Source organism: Oryctolagus cuniculus, chromosome 7 (assembly GCF_964237555.1).
Source record: "Oryctolagus cuniculus chromosome 7, mOryCun1.1, whole genome shotgun sequence".
Taxonomy (NCBI): domain Eukaryota; kingdom Metazoa; phylum Chordata; class Mammalia; order Lagomorpha; family Leporidae; genus Oryctolagus; species Oryctolagus cuniculus.
Window position 1 is genome coordinate 115,619,438 of NC_091438.1, and position 25,653 is coordinate 115,645,090.

The 25,653-nt window shown below is 42.9% G+C and overlaps 1 protein-coding gene across 13 annotated transcripts in view; it reads left to right on the forward strand.

Moving 5' to 3' along the window:
* The window catches only part of DAB1 (DAB adaptor protein 1), a 911,827-nt gene that overhangs the window by 442,300 nt on the left and 443,874 nt on the right, over positions 1–25,653 (forward strand). For 2 of the 13 annotated variants that reach the window (XM_051857727.2, XM_051857729.2), the window contains exon 3: positions 1,290–1,417. The exons of 1 other annotated variant lie outside the window; for it this stretch is intronic. The gene's annotated coding sequence lies outside the window, so the exon portion shown is untranslated. Of the gene's footprint in view, positions 1–1,123; positions 1,418–22,022; positions 23,540–23,618; positions 23,790–25,653 lie in introns of those variants that run through there. 10 more of the 13 variants (XM_070078444.1, XM_070078446.1, XM_070078445.1 and 7 more) reach the window with 8 other exon arrangements.

Genomic DNA, 25,653 nt, shown 5'->3' on the forward strand with positions numbered 1-25,653 from the left:
GTGATAACTAACCAAGCACCAAAAAGGAAACCTGTTGAAGTGAAATGGACACTATGAGAAACAGTGACTTGATCAGCCCTTGTCCTGACTGTTGATGTACAACTTAATACTTTATCCCTTTTAGTATTTTTTTTGTTCTACTTAATACTGTTGGTTGAACTCTGTAATTAGCACACAATTATTCTTAGGTGTTGAAACTTAAATGAAAAGTGATCCCTGTTAAATATAAGAGTGGGAATAAGAGAGGGAATTCCAGCATATTTATCAGTCTCTTGTGAGGTTTGTTGCTGTGACTCAGTATTCCAACTCGGCTCACTTCTAAAACATGACTAGATTTATTTCATGGCTGTAAGTCTCAGCATCAGATATTAGCCTAGAATGGTTTATCCAAGTTAATTCCACCTCATGAGGCCTATCCATAGTCCACCTCTTTTTGTATAACAGCCTGGAAAAATGTGTTCTGTTTCAAACTTCTGTAGGTGGCTCTGACAGTCTTCATGCAACAATAAAGGGAAAAAGGGCTTTGTGGATTGTAATGTACCTTGTATATATAGTGGGGCATGGATGTAAAAGAACATTGCTGGGAGTAGCCTCAGCTTCGTGATGTAAAATGGACTGGTACCTCCAGTAGATGGTGATATGTCAAGGTAAAGTGATAGCTTAGAAGAGTTCCAGTTGACAATTCTACTCCTCTATCAGAATTTATCCCACCCCATCCCCCCAAAAAAGAGAAAAAAAAACTCATTTTTAATATTGAATCCTCCCTGCTGATTCTGTGAAGGCCTCGAAACAGCAGGTAACAATGTGTAAGTGACTTTGAATTAAGACTGAACTCTCTGTGTCCTTCGCCTCTCCCTCAAATGTGGAATGATTTTCTAAGAATTTAATTATCTAAGAACACAGCATCAAAGCTGTTAGACCCTTGTTAGTGTTAATGCAAACTTAATGTGCATGAGATTTAGAGATCTTGGATACTAGGAAAATGATTTCAATTTAAATAGCTCTCTTTGTCCTACACATCACAAAACATCTTTTAATGTAAGTAATTTTTTTAATAGAATACTATAACCCAGGTCTTTCCCACTTTAAAAAAAAATGGCTGGGAAAGAAGGGTGGGGGTGGGGGAGATTCTCACTACAGAGAAATCAGATGCTCTGTTAAAAAGTAGAATGAGGCAAAAAGAACAAATATGGGCTTTGGTGCCTTAGCAAGCTAAGTTTAAGTCATAGAGGTTCACCTTTTTCTATGTGTCTATAGGCAGAAGCTTAGCTTCTTTTAACCTCTCTCAGCAAGGAGCTTAGCTGAAGACAAGAGGCAAGTGGGAGTGCGATGAATGGAGTGGCATGTCAGGAAGCTGGTGGTCCTGGTGGAATTGAAGGTAAAGTCTCAGCAACCCCATCCCAAGGCAAGGAGACAGGTAAGAGCATGGTAGCACGTAAGGAGTTAAGGAGTTAACAAGCTCATTGGGTTTCATGACCTGTAATTAAGTCATGGGGAACAAAGAAACAAGCCTTCTTTGGAAAATATAACTGCTTCAAAAGCATGATGGTATTTTAAGTGAAACATTTATTGTACAGGCTCACTGTGGGATGATTGGATAACAGACTCCAGCCAGTCCTACTGGATTTATTTCAAAAGTGTGACTTAAGAAGCTCCAGGAGACCATAATTCTTTTAAAGAACAAAAAAAAAAAAAAAAAAAAAGAGAGAGAGAGAGAAAGCATCTGATCATTGCTATGTGGAAGTGTGGACTTTAGCAAGTTGAAGTTCATCATTTTAAAAGTTTGTGATTAGAACATCCCTAACTGGATCAACAACGTGTGTGCATATACATGACTTCAAAAAGTTCCTAGAGAAATGGAATTGAAAAATCAGCTTATTGTGGTTCAAAATATAGGAGTTTATTTTTTTTCCTTCCACAGACTTACTTGAAAGCAGGAAGGAATAGGACAGATGAAATTGTGTCTGGTATTGGCTTTTATTTCATGATAGTAAAAACTCAAAGCAAATGGCCATAGTCTGCTCCTTGAAGGCAAGGATAATTTCTTGGTCAGTCATTTGTTTTTGTTGTCTGATAGACACTCAGTAAATATTTATTGAATTAATAAATCTTTCAAAGGAGACAAATATGGTGACAATTTGTTCCATAGAATAATACTGCACTTGAATGTTATTGGTTACAGATTGCATTATTTTGAATCTTACTCTCCAAGTTGCTACAGGGTTTGTTTTCATTCAGGTAGTTTATGACCTAAAAGAGTTTGTGTCATTTAAGTTTCTTTTTCTATTTTTTCACAAAAGGAGACAATAAAATCAATATCTGAATTCAAGGCATGCCTCAGAAATGGTTGCAGAAAGGTATGACAACTAAGCTGTTAAATAACTCACATATATGGAGTCTTCAAAAAGTTTCTGAAGCCGGCGTCGCGGCTCAATAGGCTAATCCTCCACCTTGCGGCGCCGGCACACCGGGTTCTAGTCCCGGTCGGGGCGCCGGATTCTGTCCCGGTTGCCCCTCTTCCAGGCCAGCTCTCTGCTATGGCCAGGGAGTGCAGTGGAGGATGGCCCAGGTGCTTGGGCCCTGCACCCCATGGGAGACCAGGAAAAGCACCTGGATCCTGGCTCCTGCCATCGAATCAGCGCGGTGCGCCGGCTGCAGCGGCGGCCATTGGAGGGTGAACCAACGGCAAAAGGAAGACCTTTCTCTCTCTGTCTCTCTCTCTCACTGTCCACTCTGCCTGTCAAAAAAAAAAAAAAAAAGTTTCTGGAAAATATCTAGTATGAAAAATAACTCCATAGCATTCAAAAATTTTTGTACCAAAATAAATGTTTTCTTTCCATTTTTCCATGAACTTTTTTTTAAGGTTTTATTTATTTATTTGAGAGGTAGAGAGTTAGACAGTGAGAGGGAGAGACAGAGAAAAAGGTCTTCCCTCCACCGGTTCACTCCCCAAATGGCTGCAACAGCCGGAGCTGCGCCAATCCGGAGCCAGGAGCCAGGAGCCAGGAGCCTCCTCCAGGTCTCCCACGTGGGTGCAGGGGCCCAAGGACCCAGGCCACCTTCCACTGCTTTCTCAGGCCACAGCAGAGAGCCAGATCAGAAGAGGAGCAGCCGGGACTAGAACCGGTGCCCACATGGGATGCCAGCGCCACAGGCAGAGGATTAACCTACTGTGCCATGGCGCCGGCCCCTTCCATGAACTTTTTAAAGTAACCTCATATATGCCAGCATGCACAATGGCTGGGGTATACAGCAAGCTACTTTTATAAACTATTAAGTTATTGGGCAATTTAGGATTCTGTTCAACAAATACTTAATGAGTTGCCTCTGGGATGACTCTGGGAGACCAGCTGCAAACCTGCAGGTTGATATTGGTATCAAAGTGATCATATATTGTGTAGTGGGGATTGTAGTTATATTTTTAGAAAGGATTATGTGCATATTTTCTGCTTATCTTCTTTATATGTATATATATGTATGCATGTATATGTGTGTGTGTATATATATAGATAGATAGAAGATAGATATACTTACTAGTTGATGGCCTGTTTCATTTCAGAGGAGTTTTCAGGAAGCAAGTTGGGTTATATATGAATTTTTCTACCATGGTTGCTTCACTCAGTGAATGTAGAACACATTTCCTAGAATGTAGATCAAATCTTATCACTTCCCTGGGAGCCCTTCACTGACTTCTGTCTGCCCACAGCCTGAAGGAGTTCTGCTGTAATGTGGGAGGGAATCCTGATAAGAGATGCTGAGGCCAAGTGGGCGTGGGCTCACCATGGAGAGCCTGATGTCAGATGAAAGAGGCTGCATTTGATCCTGCAGGCACTGGGGGAGGGGCAGTGAATAAGGGCATGGTATAATCAGATTTGGCATTCACCTTATGCAGCCCTGGGAATCTGGTTCTTTATTCTCCTTTCTGAAAACAAAGCTCACAGGAGTAAATATCCCTCTGAAAACTAATGAAATAGATTGAGGCAGTAACAAAGTTGAGTTCAAATACAGGTACAGTTGTATCTTACAGGAGCAATGGGAGCAGTGGCCACATGGTTGCCCAGGAAGAGATAAATCATCACAAGGATTTCTCTCTTTAGAACTTCTTTGAGAATCTTAACAGGGTGACTGGTGTCACTGCAAAGGAATTAGTTGGCGACGGGCTTTGAGTACTCAAGTCCAGAGGACCAGTGACTGTGCGATGACCTTTGTCCTAATAGACTCACAAAGGGGTCTTCTCTTAAAGCCTTGCTGGTGGATCTCTGCCCTAAATACCTCTCTTTGAGGAGGAATCACTTGAAGCACTCAATCATTATCTCTATTTCCAAGTCAAGATATGATTTTGCAAAACTATCTACCTTGCATTCCTATTATTTTGAGTCACTTGGAAACAGAAGTAGTATTTTATTCTTTATCACTAGTGCCTAGTGTTGTGTGTCATTCACATGGTAGGCACTTGGGAAATATTTTGGATAATTGAACATAGGAATGATAAAATGCTGTAAAGTATAACTGGGACCAAACAGAGTTGTTCAGAGAAATAGATTCTAAGGGAGATTTTGAAAGCTCCAGTCATTGTAAAGATACAGTGGAAATGCTTGTGTAGGTGTGGGTTGTTAAGTATTGGTGTGCAGCTGGAAGTGTGAATAAAAGGCTTTCTGGATTCCACCAACTCCAGCTGACTTCTCACATTTACTCACCTATAATATCTCTGAAGCAAATCATACGCCAAATTCTGCCAGTCATCCTGCAGCTCATTTTATAAACAAGCATTCACATAGGCTAATGATGCATCTGCAGTCAAGATGGAACTGATGTCAACATTTGACCCCCTAAAATATGATACGAAGTGTGGCCCCTTTAAAGTTCCCCAAAAGTCCCATCTGGGGTACCATATATGATATCAGAATTTAGGGTGCCATAAGAGATCACCATATGCCTATTAATAAATTCCCAATATGAATAAGCCCGTGTGGGTTCTTGCCTAATATTCAGAGAATTCTAAATACTGGCATAAATGAATGAGGCAGCATGGTCCAATTTAAGCTTTTATTCAGTGCGAAAGATGCATAGGATAGTGAGGGCTTTATCTAAGAGAGAGGGATAAATTTGGATTCATACAGTGTACCAGGAACCAGCCACATAGAAGAGCATCTAGGCCAGGAAGAATAGGGCGGGTTGGCCTGAAGGCCACGCACTCTGAAGGCGCAGGCTGCAGCCAGCTCTGTACTGGCAAGAGGCTAGGGAAAGGAAAAGGGCCAGACATACCATGTCCCAGGCTTTTAATCCACTTTCAAAGGGGCGTGGTTAATTAACCTGATTGGTCAGTGGGTGCACAGGTGTTGCCAGGTAGGGGCATGAGGTCACACAGTGGCGTGGTGAAGGCGTGGTCTTCCAGCTCACAAACCTAATTAATTTTAACCTGTATGCCTGCCTACTTCAGAACTACTGGGGATGTAATGACAAAAAACAAAACATGAGTTTTATAACCAGTTGATGTAGATTGGAATGAATACTTATTCAATACTGAATGGTTACATCGGTAGATGGGTGAGTGACACACAAATAGGTCAAGTCACTTGCCTAACATAACAAAATTAGATGGGTACAATTAATGGAGATATTGTGATTCTCAGTGCTATACTGCTAACTCCTATATAAAGAAGGAAAAGGAAAAGAAAAATTGGTTCCAAATATTGCTCTAGTACTTATAGAAACAGATGATATTTTTGGTCATCACAACAGAATAGGCAGGAAAGCATTAAACTTAAACCACAAGTATTTTAGGCTCCTTAAGTAGAGTAACCCCTTAGTCATAAGTTAAGTGAGAAAGGCCTTAGTTCTGAAGAGAGTTGGTTTTTTCTATGCATTTTAATGTTTTGGGATAAATTTTTAAATGAAGAGATAATACCTGATAAGCTGCTTAAATATTTGAATACCACAAGTAAAATCATAATTAAATCAAGTAAAAATGTAATAGTATGTGTCTGCCTAATGTTGATGTTCCTTCTGGATTTCCTTGGAATTTGAATGGATAAAATTTGTTATCTTACAGTACTTGGGATTTAGTTCGATATTTATTTCATTATCAGAGCAGACCTACACATACTAACGAGTTTTGTGACAATGAATGCTGGAGTCTTTGGCTATAGATAGCAGCGACATACCAAATGATTTTAATTAGAATGATGTGATTGCACTTAGGGAAGATACCCAAGTAGGTGCTGGTATGGGAATTATATAAATAAATGCAATTTGTCTCAGCCTGAGCTTGCTGTGTAACCTTTGGCTAGTCAGATAACCTTTCTCAATTCTTCTATTCTCATTTATAAAGGAAGGAATTTACTCAGTTTAATCCGTAAGCTTCCTTTTCAGATGTAAACTCTAGAAATGTTATATACTTATGCTTTGTAAAATGATTTCCTGTTTGATACAAGTTAGTGAATAATTTGAGCCCTACCATTTTCTATTCACTCGGTAGGTTCTGGTATGTAGTGATGAATATGTGTGATTTTTCTTCAGTGAATGCTCACTTGTTCATTTGTTTCAACATAAAGTTACTAACACTAGGAATATATAGATGATAAAAAGCATTTGTGTCCTAAAGTTGCTGTAACAAGCTGTTACAAACCTGGTGACGTAAAATAACAGATGTGGGGAGCAACTCGGACTAGACTAAGTTACTGGAATTAAGACTTATTCTATGCATCTGCTCTCCCACAATATGGCGCTGGGAGAGGAGGAAACAGCTTCTACACAGCTGCCTCCAGTTCAACCAATAAACTGTAGGACCTGCTCCTGATTGGAGGAGAGCAGCGTACTCGGCGTGTGGGTAGCAGAGTTGGGATTGGTGGAAGAGGACTATAAAGGAGGAGAGAGACAACATGCACCAGGAACATCTATCTGAAGGAACACCTGTGCAGCCCCCGAGAGAGCCGGCCGGCGGTGTGCCGCTCCCCCGCGGAAGTGGGGAAAGTGGCAGGGGGAACCGCCCTTCCACGGAGGTGGAAGGGACGGTAGCCAACCCGGGAAGAACCAGCAGCAAACCCGGGGAGGGCCGAGCAGACAAAAGAACAGCGCAGGGTACTGTGTCGCTCCTCCACGAAGAGGGGGAGCGACATAATGGTGCCGTGACTCGGATAGTAAGCCTAGGAGCAACAAACAGATAATTATTTTGTCAGTTCTGTAGGACAGAATTCCCAAATCAAGATGTCATTCCAGTTATGCTCCTTCTGAAAGCTTCAAGGGAGAATCCATTCTTATTGGCCCCTTGACTTATGGACTTGGCACTCTGATCTGGACATTTGTGGTCACATTGCCTCCTATTCTTTTCTGTTTTCTCTGTGTGCATCTTTTAAGGGCACTCGTAATTAATTTAGAGCCCACCTGTGTAATCCAGGACTATGTCCTCATCTCAAGATCTTCACTTAATTAGATCTGCAAAAATTCTTTTTTCCAAATCAGGTAGCATTCATACATTTCTGGAATTAGACACAGTGTGTTGTCTGAGGCACACAATTCAACCTACTATCGTAACCGAAGAACACTTAGCAAACAAAAACATTCCTTTGCCCTCATGAAGCTTAAAATCTGCTGGGGGGGTATTAGATATTAAACCATAGCATAATTATAAAATGTAATAATTCTTTAGTGATTGGAATATATGGCACAGGGATAAAGTGAAGTAAATTGATGCTGGGTCAGATCACTGGGGTCCCTGGAAGAGTGTAACAAGATTTTGGAAACCTAGGTGCCATAAGAAACCATTCATGTGTTTTAAACACATCATCATCAGGAAAAGAATTATGAGTTTTGAAAATGTTTCTGTGACTAATTTTTGGAACATGTGCTATAGAGAAGCAAGAAGAAAAACAGGAAAGCAAGTGCAGACGAGAGAAGGTGGAAGTGAGTGGGTCTGAGTAACATATTGGAGGTAGAATTGGCATAAGTTCAGTAAGGATTGGCTATAGGCAAATGCGGCAAAGGGAAGCTTCAAGCATGCCTTCCAATCTGGTAAGGGGCCAAGCATTAAACAAGTGACCATAGCTGGAGTGGGGAGGGTGTAATTTGATTAGGTAATACAGATGAAAAAGCGAGTGATAAGGCATGGAGTGGAGTTGCAGGATTGGTTGAGTGCTGAGGAAAGTACTTTTGAGTTGGATTTTTCAGGAGAGAAGTTAGGGAAGATAATAGGGAAGGACATGTCATGTAGAGGGAGAAATATTTCCAGAGACATGAAAGTGCTTGGTGTGTTCAGGGAGCAACAAGAACCTCTTGAAAACAAACAGGTGTATGAATACCTCTTTTCCCAATAGCATCATGCCACACAACCAGGAATTATAGGCTTACCTATCCCTAAACTGCATAAACGCTATGACTGAGTAAATCCAGATATGAACACTTCCCAGTGACTAAGTGTCTTCTTTTAGAATTTGGCAGGATATGTTAACATTTTTTTTCTGGAAATAACATTATGTACCCACACAGTCTTGTTTAATTGTGTTTTGAAATGAGTACCCAAGATTGTAAGCTCTTTTATTCCCTGGGCTCATGAGTAGTGAGGTTGGGTAGAGGTGTATTACGGCAGGTAGTGGTGAAAGAAGTGGAAAGATACAAGTGAAGTAAAGGAAGGCTGGAGACATCACTTGATCTTCTTTTTGCTGTTGGAATGATGTGTCTTCTGCAAATATTTGACCCACCCCTCAAATGGTCAAAACACTAGGCTAGTTTCCAGTGACCTATACCAGCAGTTACCAAAATAGCTTCCACTGATGCACACTTAGAGACTGACACACACAAGGTCAGCACTTCCCCATAGGTAGTACCCAGGGCCTTGGCACTTCTGAGCATGCCAGCTGTAGGTCTACCTTTTCTCTCTCAGGCAAACATATGAGAATATATGAGTGTGAGAGTAATGTTTTTATAGAGATAACCTTGAATCTGATCTCTATAATATGCTGCCCAAGTAAATGTTTGCAAACATTTTGTAATCAGTGACTGTGAGTTGTAGGGAAAAGAATTTTGTAATCAGTGACTGTGAGTTGTAGGGAAAAGAATCTCAGTAAAATTATAAGACAAGTACCAATGTGTTAATGCTTGTCTGACATGGCTAAGGTTATCATTTTAGGAAGCTTGAAAACCAGGATGGCAGCAGTGTTGACAAGATTTCCCATGGCTTTCTTCTGGAATGTGGATGCTTCTTATCTCAAAGATATCCAGAAATATCTGAGTGAATCAAAGCAAGAAATCCACATCCAAATTAATGACTACTACTGCAAACTTTACTACTGACAGCTAATGATTTATTAAGTTACCATTTTACTAATATTATTTTACTTAATAATGAAAATAGACACTGGAGTTACCTATTATTATCCCCATTTTACAGCTTTTAGTATCCCCATTATTATCTCAGATAATTGCAGTTGAGAATTAAAGTACTCACACAAATTCACACCCCCATAGTGTCAGAATTAAGATTAGAAATTAGACTTTAGTTTCAAATTGTGTACTCTTAATTGTTATTTGTGTTTTATTCTATATTTATAAACATGCAGTAATACTGCTAACAGGGACACAACTAGGAAAATCTCTACACTTCTAATTATCATAGAGATATTCTTTGAAGACTATCAATGTGCAGCAGGAGCCTTCTGGCATAGGAAGCCAGACAAGAACTATGGAAAGCTTTGCTTTAGCATCCTTTGATAACGTTCACTAAACCACACATCTCTTTCCTTCCCAATCCCCTTCTTCTTTCCTCCTTCCCTCTCTCCTGCCTTCCTTTTTTCTTTCTTCATTCTATTTTGTCCCATTCACCCTGTCTTTCTTCAGAAGCTTTGCATGGATTGTGGTCTAGGCATTTCAAACTGGAAGGCATTTTCTTCTCTTTGTAAGATGCTCCCCATGTACATGACCTGAGGTGATAACCATTCAGTGGTGGAGTTATAACATTGAGTGACACCTTGGACGCTGGTGTGGAGATGGCAGATGTTGCATACAGGTCTTTTTCTCTGCTGTGTATATGGATCTTAGGGTCTACTCTAAGAGATAACAATCTGAGGACAGGATCCATCCCTGTGAAAATGGCCCCCACCATGGCAGAGATCAAGATTTGAAGCCGGCACAACAACTCAAAGGGCAAAAAGAGAAAGACTGGAAATTTCATATAAACCGGGTTTTGCAGATTGGGAAGGATTTCAATAAATGGATATAGGAAAAGGAGAATCCTGGAGGAGGAAATAGAATGAACAAAGGAATGGAGATGAAAAAGAGAAAGATTGGTTGGAAAAGACCTGTTAGGAAATTGTATGCTGAATTGGGAAAGATGAAGGGATGAACTACCTTTTTTTTCAATGATCTACATAGAAAAAATCTACATGTTTTTCACTCCTGATCTACATGAATTTCCTTCACCATCTTTGATGAAAGACATTCATTTCTTTTTATTTTCATTATCCTGTCATTGTTATCATAATCACCATCGTTACACCTTATGCTTGTGTAGCCTTTTATAATTTCTCATTTATGACTTCATTATGTCTTTAAAAACCTCTTTACTGAATTGATGGCATAGTTTTGGAAGAAAGTCACAGAAACTGCAATTAATTCAGGTTTTCTTGGTGAAAAGGATATACTGAGTCCAATTATGGTGCAGGCCAACCTGACTTTAGGCAGTAAGTCAGTGACGTGAGAAGGATATGATTTCCTTGAGCTTCTCTGCTTTGATCTCCCCGGGCCTGCTTTGTCCTGAAGTCTGTTCCCTTCAGTGCTTTCTTGGCTGCTTGATGCTTACCTTTTTCCTCATTCAAATCTGGCAAAGAAGAGGGCATTTTAGTCTTGGAATTTCTAGCAGAAGTGCTAAGATTTGATCTCGTTGGACAAGGAGCAGTTCTCTGTCAACCCATGAATCATCCACTCTGGAAGTCCATGCACTTATAGTCATGTCCTCCAATCCAGAGCTAGGTGGAGGGAGCCTCTGAGAAATCGTGATACCCCAGCTGGGAACTGAGAATTCTAGAATCAGGATACCTGGAAGGGATGTTTGAGATAGATGCTAAAGAAAAGAGGGAACTCCAGAGTATCCTCTATAGGAATACATCCACTTTTCCTTCCTTTTTATAGCTGCAGAAATGGAAGATCATGGTATGTTAAATGGCAGTTTATGTTAGTTGCAGAAAGATGAAATAGTTCCTTTCTCTAAGATCATAGATGGTAAGAGAAAAAAAAATTAACTATGTAAGTTATCATGGAACTCCAGAAGATGAAGGGATAGTACCCATCCCCCAAAGACAGATGAGTGCCATGAACCGGGACACAGCAAATTATTTACCTTCTTTTTTTCTATGTGTTTTTTTTTTTTTTTCACCATAATATAGAGGTAATAATGGGACCTACTTCACAGGTTTATGAAAGGATTCGATTCAACATTTACAAGTGGAGGTGACCAAAGGCCTTTCCATTCATTGTGTACTTAATTCTTACAACACCCAGGGAAGTTGTTGAGGGCACCCCATGTGGGAGATGAAGCTTTTGGGACCTAGTCTGCTTAGTAGTCACAACCAAAAGCAAAACCGAAGTCTGGTAATCCCAAGCTTTCCTCGTTCTCTTTCCCCTGCACTGTGCACTTAATGAGATCCCCAGCTCTCTGTATCCTTGCCTTGCAGATAACAGGATCCACATTAAGAAAACTACATTTGCACATTATTATTAGCATGAAAACAGGTAATTATTTTTTTTACATTTGCATCATCACAGATGATCTTCGTGTTAGACATTCTTTAGCAATGAATGACTGAGCTAAAGGGCTTGCTGTTCATTCAGACAGTCATTAATTCTAAACAAGAAATTCATTTCCTGTCACTCATGTTGCTTAAACAATGCAAAGCAGAGGGAAACTACAGAGCAGTCTGTAAGGGCTGGAGTGGAAGCTGCAAATCACCTGACCCAGCTATTTAATTTGTGGGTGGGGGAGATGAGGGCCACAGTGGGGAAGGTCACACAATCACATAGTGGTAGATCTGGAACTAAAACCTCTTTTCTTTGCTTCTACACCAAATTTTAGCCCTAAACCATGAATGTTGATCATCTGACTCCCAATGAGTTGTGAAATCTCTGTTTGAAATATACTTGAGAGTATAGGGTAGTCACTTAATGTGATTAAAACTCCAAAATAAAAACTTATTAAGAATCCTTCTCAAATTCTCTTATAGAACATTAATTTTATCTTGACTTTGTCTACAATGCACTTGTAGAGAAAAAACAGGTATCTGAATATATAAAGTGGTCTCGTGTGAGTTCTGCCAATATAAAGGTATGAACTAAAAACACTTTACATTAAAACACAAATTGCTTATGGTAACCATTGCATAATGAAGGAGCACAATAAAGAATTACAATTCAAATTACTTATCAGGTCTCTTCCATTTTCTAAGTTTTTAAAGTAGAAAATTACATGGTGTAATTACAGTAAGTTAATTTGCATTCATATTACAATTCAATGAGCAATTATATTCTTTTTTATTTAAAAAAAATATTTTATAAAGTGTGATCTGCATCAGTATGTTTCCAGGAAAGTGTGGTGACTTTCTCTTTGTGAGGTCTTCACAAAAATTCAACCATGCATACTATACTTTCTGGTAAAGAGCTGTGGCCCTCTCCAGTGGTTTTTGTGAACAGAGAATATGAGAACCATTTCAAGTGTGACTATGGCTCCAGGGCTTTTGGACAAGGGTCAAAGAATATCAGGCTTTGGAAGGAATGCTTTAAAGTTTCATTGCTCACGATTCCTTTCTCCCTTTCCCTTGCTCCTCCTGAAGCTTAAATTTCTCTACTGAATTCTTACCAAACCATCATCAAAACTTTGTTTTTTTAATTAACTCCTGTGCCAGTAAAACCTCTACCTTCTGATAGCATTCACTTTATCTCTGGGCACTGCTTCCATTTTATGAAGGATGGCCTAACCATTCTTGCATTAATATAATTTAAAGGAGACTTTTCACACAGCTGTTGCTTTGGCATTGTCAGGCACAATATAGAGCATGACAATTAGTTTAGTGAGAGTATAACATTTTATTCAGGACTTGAACTATTAGTGCAAATATCGGGATTAGACTAAAATAAAATAGAGCCCATAAGAGCTGTGGGAACTGGTCAGCTGCTCCATTGCTCCATTTTCTCTGTGTCTGCTCTTTTTAAAAGTGGTAAAATTAAACTAAATTGATATGTATTTTTTTTTTGACAGGCAGAGTTAGACAGCGAGAGAGAGACAGAGAGAAAGGTCTTCCTTCCATTGGTTCACCCCCTAAATGGCCGCCACGGGTGGCACACTGCACCGATCCGAAGCCAGGAGCCAGGTGCTTCCTCCTGGTTTCCCATGAGGGTGCAGGGCCCAAGTACTTGGGCCATCCTCCACTGCCTTCCTGGGCCACAGCAGAGAGCTGGACTGGAAGAGGAGCAACTGGGACAGAATCCAGCGCCCCAACCGGGACTAAAACCCGGAGTGCCGACGCCGCAGGCGGAGGATTAGCTTAGTGAGCCACAGCACCAGCCCAATTGATATGTATTGAAAGGCACAGATCTTAAGAGTAGCTTGATTTTTTTTTTTTTTAAGATCTTTCACCAAATCCAATTAGTGAGGCCTGTAATTTCTAGAATTACTGTTCTGTTTCTTTTTTTAAAAATATTTATTTATTTATTTGAAAGGCAGAGTTACAGAGAGGCAGAGGCAGAGGGAAAGAGAGGTCTTCCATCCGCTGGTTCACTCCCCAGATGGCCACAATGGCCAGAGCTACACTGATCTGAAGCTAGGAGCCAGGAGCTTCTTCCAGGTCTCCCACATGGGTCAGGGGCCCAAAAACTTGGGCCATCTTCTACTGCTTTCCCAGGCCACAGCAGAGCAGCCAGACATGAACTGGTGCCCATACGGGATGCCAGTATTGCAGGTGGTGGCTTTACCTACTACATTACAGCACCAGCCCCTTGATTGGTGTTGACAAATGCATTTGTCTTTATACCCAAGACTAAAAATACAGTAAATGTCATTATCCCAGAAATTTCATTGTACCCCTTTCCAGGCAACTGCCCACCACCAAAGCAACAAGCATTCTAATTTTTCTCAGTGTAGATTGGTTTTGCCTCTTCTTGATTGTCATAGAATCATAATAATGTCAACTTTGGTACCTGACTTCTCTTCTTTCACCAGATATGTTTCTAAGATTCCATCCTATTGCTGCATAAGTCAGTAGTGATGTTATTTCATGCTTAATAGCTATCTACTGCATGAATATTCTATAATTTGTTTATCCAGTCTACTGTGTGTAGACACCTGAATTGTTTTCAGTTTAATCTATTATGAATAAAGCTGCTGTTGAATTTCTAGTGTGTGTGATACCTAGGAGTGGAATACCTACAAGTATCCATAGAGTAGGTGCATGTTTAACCAGATAAGTGCCAAGTAGTTTTTCAAAAGATAATGCCGTCTTATACTTTCACCAGCAAAGTATGAAAGCTCCACAACCTCACCAGTAATTTAATGTTGTCAGTTTTAAAAATTTTAGACATTTTATTGAATGTAAAGTAGTAACTCATTGTGGTTTTATTTGCATATTCCTCATAATTAATGATGTTTAGCACCCTGTCATGTTCCTATTAATATATCTTCTTTTCTAAAGTATCTGTTCTAGTCTTTTTCTTCCGTTTTAATTAGGTTGCTTGTCTTTTTTTTTTTATTAATTACTAGGATTTAAAGTGTGTTTCTGGATACAAATCCTTTGTCATTATATACATTCTCTCTCTCTCTCTCTCTCTCTCTCTCTATATATATATATATATATATATAGTAAATATTTTCTCCAGGTTTTAGTTTAGCACTTAATTTTCTTAATGGTGTCTTTTGTGCAACACATTTAAAAATTTGGGCCAAGTATAATTTAATAATTCTTTTGTGTTATGTTCAGGTAACCTCTCTTAAAAATTATACATATCTACAAATCACAAAGAGACTCTCCAAGCATCTCCTGTAGAACTATTACCATTTCCTTTTACTCTCTATTTTTTTTTTTTTGAGCATGATGTTGAGGCTCATTTTTGTCAAAATATTTATCCAGTTGTTTCAGTATCATTTTTTAAAAATTTATTTATTTATTTGAAAGTCAGAGTTACACAGAGAGGAAAGGCAGAGAGAGAGAGAGAGAGAGAGGTCTTCCATCCGATGGTTCACTCCCCAATTGGCTGTAACTGCTGGAGCTGTGCCTATCCGAAGCCAGGAGCCAGGAGCTTCTTCTGGGTCTCCCACGTGGGTGCAGGGGCCCAAAGACTTGGGCCATCTTCTACTGCTTTCCCAGGCCATAGCAGAGAGCCGGATCAGAAGAGGAGCAGCTAGCTCTCAGACTGGCACCCATATGGGATGCTGGAGCTTCAGGCCAGGGTGTTAACCCGCTGTGCCACAGCACCGGCCCCAGTATCATCTTTTAAAACCTTTAATTTTCTCAGTGAGCTGCATTGGCACCACTGGGAGGAAAATCAAGTAACTGTGTATGACTTGCTCTATTTTCAGATTCTCTATTCTGTCCTATTGATCAATTTTTCAGTCTTTTGTGCCAATACTATACTGTTTGGATTACTATAGCTATATCAGGAAAGCTTTCTAACTTTGCTCTTCCTTTCAGGATCATTTTGACCAGGCTAAGTACCTCACATTATCACATATATTTTATAATAAGTAGTCAATTTCTTGAAAACATGCTTGATTTCTCATTGGAATTATGCTAAATTTGGAGAGAATCTTATCAATATTGAGTTTTCCCAACCATGAACATGGTATGCTTCTCCCTTTATTTCATCAAAGTTTTCTAAGTTTTAGTATACAAATCTAATTAGATCTTTTGTTAAGTATTTTGTATGAGGATGTTGTAAATGAATTTTAATATTTAAAGGAAAAGTCTCTGAGGCAAACAACATGTATCTATCATCCCTTTAATACAGAAGCCACAAAATACCCTACAGTTCTGTCATAAACCATGGTGATTCTTTTTTGCTTCTGTCGTTCTATAGGCATCAGATACTCATTTTCTGATGCTTCTGGTCTACTCCTATTTCAAATCACTAACCTCACCTTAGCTCTACTTTATGAGAAAAAAACAAATTGGGGGATTTCTATTGGAACATAAGAGCCCTTTGACAATCAAATTAGCTTTCTACTTTGATTCTACTGTGTTTAGCTCCCAAGAGTAGATTGGTGGCATGACTATGATTGCAAGTGTTGCTACTCTCCTCCACTTCCTCCTCAGGAAAATAAAAAGAGTGCTATTTCCAGCTGCCATAAACCAGAGTCAAGTTAAGCTGTACCTCCACACAACCTTTTCCTGGAACCAAGCAAAGCCAGCATCATTAAAAACGGGAACTGCAGTTCTCATGAAGCCCTGCCATAGAAATATGTTTCATTGTTTTCGTATGATCTCAGAATAGCAATTGGATCTTATATTTGTGTCCAAGGCACACAAGGGAAGTGTTTGAAATGTGCTTCAAATATATTTGCAAAATTTTTTTTATTAGTGGATTACACTATTCCCAAATCCTGAGCATGACAAATAAGATCCTTTGTAATTTGCTCATGATTTCTTCTCCCCTATAGAGAAATCTCTGCCTTACCTTTTCTAACTTTCTCTCTCCCTCCTTCCCTATGTCTCCCTCTTTCCTTTTGCCCTCCCCCTCATTTATAGCCTATGCACTTATCTTTTAAAATAACAAAGCTTCCTTCATGCAATCCTCTTAACATTCCATGTGGGTTAAATGCCCAATTTGGTGCTCCCTTAGCATCCTGTGCTTAAGTGTTTACCAGAAAGCAATGTGATAGCATGTTTCTTTCATTTGACTAGGAGTTGAGGGGACCCTTTTTGTTTCTTTTTCTGTTTTCCTTCTGTGCCAACGCCTAACACTGTCCTTATTATTAAGTAAGCAATCAGTAGACATTATGTGAATAAATAAATAGAACTTTCTTCTTAAAATACAGAATCTGAATATGAATATTGACTTGAATGAAAGGGACAGGGAGAGGCTTATATCCCTTCACTATTAACTTTTGACACTTTGTGCATTCTATGTATAGTATCCTTTGAGCACATAATGTCTCTAAAAGCTTGGTAGGAGTGTATCTCCTGACCATAATTAAACATTGTATTAACTTGAGAGCTTTATATTTATGGAAACATTATCATATTCCTTCCATATCCAAGCATTGTAGACTATTTAATAGTGGATATTATAATTGTGTTTGAAAACTTCAAAACTAAGAAAATAATTCAATTTACATTATCATAAGTAGAATAAAATACTTAGGAATAAATTTAACCAGAGGTAAATGAGCTCTACATTGAAAACTATAAAGCTTATAAGAGAAATTGCAAAAAACAAATAAATCAAAAGACATCTGAGTTAATGGATTGGAAAAATTAGGACTGTTAGTGTCCATACCACACAGGCTATGCACAGATTCCATATGATCTCTATCAAAATTCTAATATTTTAAAGCATTAACATTCTAAAATTCATACATAATTACCAAAGACTGTGAGTGGGTAAAGAAATCTTAAGAAGAACAAACCTGGGAGTGGCATTTTGGTGTAGAGGCATTTGCCTCTGCCTTCAGTTCCAGCATCCCATATGGGTGATGGTTCAAGTCCCAGCTGCTCCTCTTCTGATACAGCTTTCTACTATGGTCTTGGAAAGCAGTGGAAGATGGTCCAAATCTTTGGGCCCTTCCACCCACTTGAGGGACCGAGAGGAAGCTCCTTGCTCCTGGCTCCTGGCTTCAGATCAGCCCAGCTCTAGCTGTTATGGCCATCTAGGGAGTGAACCAGCTGATGGAAGACCTTTCTCTGTCTCTCCTTCTCTCTGTCTGTAATTCTTTATCTCAAGTAGATAAATAAAAACCTTTTAAAAAAAACTGGAGGCATAACCCTACATGATTTCAAAGTATATCCATTAAAAAGCTACAGTAATCAAAATCAAATTGTATGGTAAACTGACCTATAGACCCATGGATCAGAGTTGAGAGCACAGAAATAAACTCACGCGTCAATATCCAAGTGATCTTTGACAGATGTGCCAAGAATATACAAAGAGGAGAGGATAGTATCTGCAATAAATTATGTTGGAAAACTTAATATTTGCATGCAAAACAATGAACTTGGACACTTACCTCACACTATATACAGAAATAACCCCAAAATGGATTAAAAACTTAAAGTAATATCTGAACCTGTTAAAATGCTAGAAGTTTCAAGCGGTTGGGCTCCTGCCACTCGAATGGAAGACCCAGATGGAGTTCCAGGCTTTTGCCAGCCCTGGCCATTGTGGTCATTTGAGGAATGAACTGGTGATGGAAGGTCTCTTTCTCTGTTTCTTTCCCTCTTTCTGTGTAACTATGCCTTTCAAGTAAATAAATAAATAAATCTTTTTTTAAAAAAGTTAGGAGAAAACTGAGAAGGAAAGCTCCCTGACATTGTCCTTTTGGATATGACACCAAAAGCCCAGGCAGCAAAAAGAGAAGTAAGCAAGTGGAATTACATAAAACTGAAGTTTCTGTGCAGCAAAGTAAGTAATCAGCAAAAGTAAATGACAGTCTATGAAATGAGAGGGAATGTTTGCAAACCTTATGTCTGATAAGGGGCTAAGTCAAAAATATACAAGTAATTCATGAAACTCAATATAAAACAGCAAACAAGCAAACAAATTCCTTAATTAAAAAGTAGGCAAAGGACTTGATCATTTTTCCAAAGAAGATAAACAAATGGCCAGCAGGTATAGGAAAAAGTGCTCGACATCACTAATATCAGGGAGGTGCAACCAAAGCCAAAGTGAGATGTCATCTCACACCTGTTAGGATGGCTATTTTCCAAAAGTCAAATAACAATAAGTGTTGGCAAGGATACAGAGAAAAGGAAGCCTGTACCCTGTTGGTAGGAATATGAATTAGCACCCTCATTATGGAAAACAGTATGGCATTCTTCCAAAAACTAAAAATAGAACTACCAGATGTCCCAACAACCTCACTTCTGGGTACATATCCAGAGGAAATGAAATAAATATCTCAAGGAGATATTTGTACTCCCATAGAAAGTGGAAGTTCACTGTAGTATTATTCCTAATAGCCAAGATATGGAATCAACATAGTGTCTATTCACAGTTGACTGGATGGAGAATACATGTTTATATATATCTATAGTGGAATACTGTTCAAGCTTAAGAAACTCTGACATTTGTAACAAGGATGAACCTAGAGGGTCTTAACACTAGGTGAAATAAGTCAGACACAGAAAGACAAATACTGCATGATCTCATAAATATATACTCTAAAGAAATCGAAGTTGTAAAAACAGAGTATAACGGTGGTTGCTAGGGATGATGGGTGGGGTGGTGGGAGGATTTGAGTCAAAGGGTATAAACTTTCAGTTATAAGATGAGAAAGATCTGAATATCCATGGATATTTGAAGTTTGCTAAGAAAGTAGATCTCAAATGTTCTCACTGCAGCAAACTACTACTATGTGGGGTGATGGATATGTCAATTAGCTTGACTGTATAACCTTTTCCTGATGGATAGGTATGTCAAAATATCACTTTGTATACTTTAAACATATATAGTATGTGCTAACTAAATCTCATGAAAGTATAAGAAAAAAAGAAAATAGAAAAACTCATAGCAGAAACAATTTCTTATACCACATCCAATGACAGGTATATTTCAAACAATTGTAGGAATGAGCAGAATTTTAGAAACTGTAATCCACAAATGGGTCTACTTTCCTTGAAGGAGCAGTTATTGCTAGCAGGGTCCATGATTGCTGTCACATAGTTATGCTTTCAATCATGGTCAGCACTTACATAGGCTGCCTCTTTGAATGTCTAGGGAGTCATGTGCATAGGGATGCACTATGTAAAATTCAGCAAAACTTCTTTATGGCCATCTGCGTGTTACCCATCCCAGGTCTTTTATTCGATTGACTCCAGCTCCTCAAGGCAGCACCTGTTTCTAATTTATCACCATTATTCCCAATGCCTAGCACAGAGTCTGATATACAGAATGGACTGCACAAATGTTTAATTAAAATGAATAGATTTTCAAATGATTCTGGGAAGATAATCCATGTTTACCAGGTGACTTCAGTGCCAGCCACATCTAACAATAAGCATTATCTCACTTAAGGCTCAGGGCAATCTCAGAAAGGAAGTATAACCCATCACCATTGTAATGTTTTTATAATATTTTAAAATTATTTTTCTTATTTTATTTGACAGAAGACAGGGACAGAGAGACAGAGATAGATATTTCACCCACTGGTTCATTCCTTAAATGCCTGCAACAACTGTGCTGAAGCCAGGCAGAAGCCAGGATTCAGGAGCTCAATTAGGGTCTCACACATAGGGGACAAGGAACCAAGCACCTGAGCCATCACCTGCTGCTTCCCATCATGTTCGCCAGCAGCAGTGGCGCCAGGACTCAAACCCAGGCACTCCGGTGTGGGATCAGGTGACCTGAACAGTGTTGTAACTGCTTCACCAAACACTCCCACCGCAGAGCAGAGAATTCTGAGGAGCAGAGAGCTAGCTGGTCAGAAATAAATCATTCCAATGTGATTTCACTGCGTATCCCATACAACTAAGGGTACCTCCTCTTGCTGAGCTATTGTGAAGGTTAAATGATGTATATGAAAACGCTCAAAACTGTTCCTGGGACATAATAAGCTATCTACACTATTCTGATTACTTTTATGTTTCGTAGAGTAAATGATAAAGCAATCTTTATTAAGTTTCCCCGTATGCTGCATTTAACATGAATGGCATTTTAAAAGATTCTAAATGATATTTTAATTTTTAATGATATTTTAAAAGATTTTAAAAACCTGCACCCCAACTTTTTGATGAGCTAGCTCTTGATATGGTTAGTATAATAATTTAAAATATTCCTTTGAGATCGTGTTTGGTTTAACCCAGAAAACCATTAGGTCCGTGGTGGGCAGCTTGTGAGTGGTTACAATCCATATATCATGCTCCAGCCTGGAGCTGGGAACAGCTGGGGCTTGTTGGCCCCACTGGATTTCATGGGAATTTGCCCAGTTTCCATGGTGGACTTTGTCCAGCATGGAATAGAGAGAGACTTTCACAGGAACCTCTTACACTTTTACTAGGCAATGCAGTGTCCCCAGTTCCTTTCCAAAATCTATAATCCTACTAACAACTGGAACCAGAACAAGGTGAGAGGCAGGTGAAGGCCTCATATGCAGAGCTGTGAAATTCATGTGACTTTAATGCCCCCCAGGCGCTCCTCCAAGCGCTGAGACGTGTTCAGGTGCTTTTGGTCATCCATGAGAAGTTAAAACTGCATTCCGTTACCAGGGGATGACACTCGTGCAGCCATCTACGGTGTCTGTTTTCTACATCCTCTCCCCTGGCTTCAGCCATGTCTCCTCAGATTTGTCCCTCTTAAGTTCAGAGTCCTGAGCTGTGTCTTTACAGATCAGGTTATGGAAATTATGGAAATGTTTCATTAATTTTAAAAATATTTATTTGAAAGGCAGAGTGAGAGGAGGAGAGATCCTGTATCTGAGGGCCTACTCCCTAAATATGTGCAACAGCCACAGCTGAGCCAGAAGAATCCAGGAGCCAGGAACTATTCAGTCCCAGTCTCTCTAGTGGGTGGCAGATACCCAGCCACTGGAGCCATCACCTGCTGCCTCCCAAGGTGCACATCTGGAGTTAGGAGTGCAGCCAGGACTCAAGCACTGGGAGTCTGATACAGGATGCAGGCATCCCAAATGGTGCCTTAATGGCTGTGCTAGATGCCCATTCTTACTCATTTTAATTGAGTTGCTTGGGCAGCCTGAACTTCCTGCTGAGTGTAGAAGAGGGACTGATGGCCATTTTCTCACTCTCCAGGACACTGGAGAAGTTGGAGAAACTGGAGCCCATTTCCTCACCCCCTCCATTAGAGTGTTCCCATCCAGGATGGGACAGTAACTTAGGGATCAGAAATGCCCTTCACCTCCCGCACGCACCTTGTTGGGTGTTTCCTCTGATGAACTCTTCTCTCAAGATTGCATACTGCCACGGACCTCACACTTGTTCCTTGTCTCCATGTAAATTGCTATCTTTTCAGGAGGTGCCTGACAGCCTCCGTTTGCTCAGGCCTCGGTTTGTACGGAAGCTGTTATTACAGAATCAGTTTAATGGGTCGTGCATTTTGTGGAGCAAGGGAGGGTCTCCGGGTGACTGTGTGTGTACCAGCCGTGGACCTATTGGCTCCACAAGGAGTGCATTAGGCTAAATATTTTTAGCCCATTGACTCTCGAGGTAATAACCCTAAATGCTTCATTAAATTTTCATGGGTGAGTGGCAGAAACTACTAGGGGGGAAAACATCCAAAAAACCAAATCCACCACATTTAGCTTTACTATTACACGGCTGGAGGACAGCGGTGTGGCCCCTAAAAGGAATACAAGTAAACTTTTCCAAGCAGCTGTTGCCTGCCTTTTCCTTTCCTCTTCTTTTTCTGGCTTCAGAATTGCAGCACTGATCCACAAACCTATCTCCCTTCCCTTCTCCCACCCCCACCCACAACACACGCGCGCGCGCGCACACACACACACACACCCCTGGCATTCAGGCCTCTGGAGATGCGAATGCCACAACAGGCATTTACTGGAATTGAGTCTAGTCTCAGGGTGGAAGGATTTTCAAATCGACCCAGTGTTTTCTGCGATTTGGTGTTCCGAGAATTTTCATAAGCTAGTAGTAGAGGTAGGACGCAATTGATTATGTTTTCAGTGGAACCTTCTCTCGAACCGGTTCTAACCTGAGGATTGTCCACGCGCAGACCTGCTATGAACGAGGTGGGGAAGAGCTGGGGGGAATCGGGACCACTACACCCTCAGGGACCTCGGCGCCTCCCCAGGACTGATGAAAACGAGACCAGTGCACGTCTTAGCACTCCCCCCTGCCCAGCTTTACCGGGGAAACCTCAGCCAAGACGCCAGGCTGCCGGCCGCTGAGGACGAGCGCCCCCTCCTGCCAAGGGGCGCGGGGGCAACACGCAGTCGCGGAAGCGCCGCGCCTGGTTTCACCCACGGGCACGCTGTATGTTTGGGTATGTGCGTGTTTGGAGGCTGCGCTCAAACAGTAGCGCCCAAGAGAAAAACGGGGATTGCTGGGCGGGCATGGTGTTGGTGGCAGTGACGGTGGCGCAAACACTGGCTACTTGGTGAAACCCTGCCCTCTTTCCCCCCGCCTCGCGGGCGCAGCTGGGGCGGGGACCCCGTGCTCTCCTCTCGGCTCTCCCCCTTCCCGCCGGGATGGGGAGTGAGCGCAGGGGCTCCAGAGGCGCGACTGCGAGCCGCGGTTCCCCCGATCGCTCTTCCTCCTGCTCGTCGCCACCGCTACTCGCCTAAGCTCTCGGAGCGCTCGGGCGGCGCACAGAGCGCCCCGGCGGGAGCCGGAGTCGCGAGGCCGGGTCGAGGTGCGCGCCGCTGGCGGCCGGGAGCCAGCAGGTGAGAGGCGCCGCAGGGCGCCGGGCTGGCGGGGCGGGGGCCGCGGGAGGAGGCGGGTCTGCGCGGGGGGCGGTCTCCTCCCCCTGCGCTGACGCGGGGCCCGTGGCTCCCGGGGAGGATGGACCCAGTGCCGCGCTCGCGGGGGCTTCCCCGGGCTGGAGAGCGCGCCTGAGTGCCGCCGCCCGCCGGGCATGGGGAGCCGCTTCCTGGCGGCTGCGGCAGCGGAGGAGGATGCTCCCGGCGAGCCGAGGTGAGCCGAGGCGGGCGGGGGAGGGGGCGGGGGGCTCGCTGCAGTCCTGGAGTTCAGCGCCGTCAAGTGTTCCACGGGGACAGGGCGCCTGGACGCCGCAGGGGTGGCTCCGCTGGGTCCCGGACGCCGGGCGCGAAGGAGGGTCCCCGGGGCCCGCCTCTGGGGAGTTGGGCAAGGGGTGCTGCGGGGATGGCGACTGCAGGCAGCAGTTTTGCGCGCTCTCCCTCCACTTGCTGCAAGGAAAGGGGCAACCTTTGCTTCTCCCTCCTGCGCCTCTTTCCTCCCGCCCCCGCCGCAGCTCCCTACTTGTGACCACGCGCGAGCCTCTCTCCAGGCTTGTCCTCCCAAGACCCGTCTCTCCCTGCCCATTCCGAGCTTTCCTTCTTCCACTCCAGAACCTGCCTTCTGTCCCCAGACCACTTCCCCGCCTCACTAGCGGAGCCCCCGGGACCGGCTGCTCTTCCCCAGCGCTGGGCCAACACCGGTTCTCACTTCCTCCTCCCTAGCAGCACCGCAGTTCTGCCTCTCCTACAACCCGATCTATCCCGCTACCGCAGCCCTTTGCGCGGACACCCTCGGAGCCTGCTCCTGCGTCCTCGGACCCAGCGCTTCTTCGGGTCCCTCCGTGGCGCTCCCCGGGGCCGCCGCGCGCGCCCCTCTTGCTTCTCTGCCCCGGACCGGACGCTGTGCCGGGAACGCGGAGCTCAGTTTCTTTCTTGCTGGGGAAACTTTCAGTCCCGGTTTGTTGGGCTTATAAAGGAACCATATAGAAGGAGCTCTCAAGCGTTGAAGAGAAGCCGGAGTCGGGGAGTCCGAGATGGGGGGTGGGGGGAGGTGGTGTCGCGGCTTCGGAACGGGGCCACCGGGGCCACCGGGGGAGTGAGAAAGTAAAATTCAAAGCCCGGGTGGTTCCCCGCAGCCGGGACGCACCGCCGGGCTGGCTGTGTGCGCTGCGGGTGATCGCGACCCGCGGTGGGAGGGCGCGGCTTCCCTCCGCACTTTTTCAGGCGCTTTTTCTTTATTGTTTTTCTTTTGGTGGGTGGGAGGGCGGCTGGGCACGAGAGAACGCTGCCTGGCCGAGCCCCCACGCCACTTGGCCGCGGCGTTCCCTCCTCGCGGACTCGCCAGACCTTGTAGGTTTTCCTCCGGATAGACCGCCCCCAACCCCCACCCCTGGCACCACACAAGTCTTCATTGTTGGGGGTCTGCGGGACACTTCCGCCCGGCCGGCGCGAGTCCGCAGCCCGCGGTGGGGGCGGGGAAGCGGGGGCTCTCGGCGCGGCGTGGAGAGCGCCACGGCGCGGGCGTCCGTGCGCTCCTCTGCGTGTCGCCGAGGCTGGGGGCGCGCCCGCGGGGCTCGTCGGCTACGTATGCGCCTCAAAGCTGGCTTGTGCCTGGGTTCTGCTGGGTTAGGGAGAGGAACGAGTCAAGAGCTGGCGGAGGCGGGGGCGCCTTTCTCTGGGCCCCGAGGGGCCGCGCGGCCGAGCCCTCCGCTGAGACTGGCGCTGGCCCGCTGCTCCCAGCGAGCCGGCGGGGACCGACGCGGCGGTGCTCCCTCGGCGGGGCTCGCCGTGTGTCGCCTCAGCCTCCCTTTGCTCCCCTCCCGCTGGCCCACTAGACGCACTTTTGCAATGTTGATGGTTTAGAATAAAGGCCTTGTGGGGGGTTCCTTTGACACTTCACAACACTTAACATGTTTTCAAGTAATCATACAAATTAAAGGTGGCTTACGTTCAGAACCCCCTAATTACCCGGTTCACGTTTGTACATTTATGTGCCAATTATAGGTCGTGGGGAAATCCATAAAATTATCAGCCGTCCCCACCCCCTGAATTAGCACCCATTGTTTTTATTATCTCAGCGA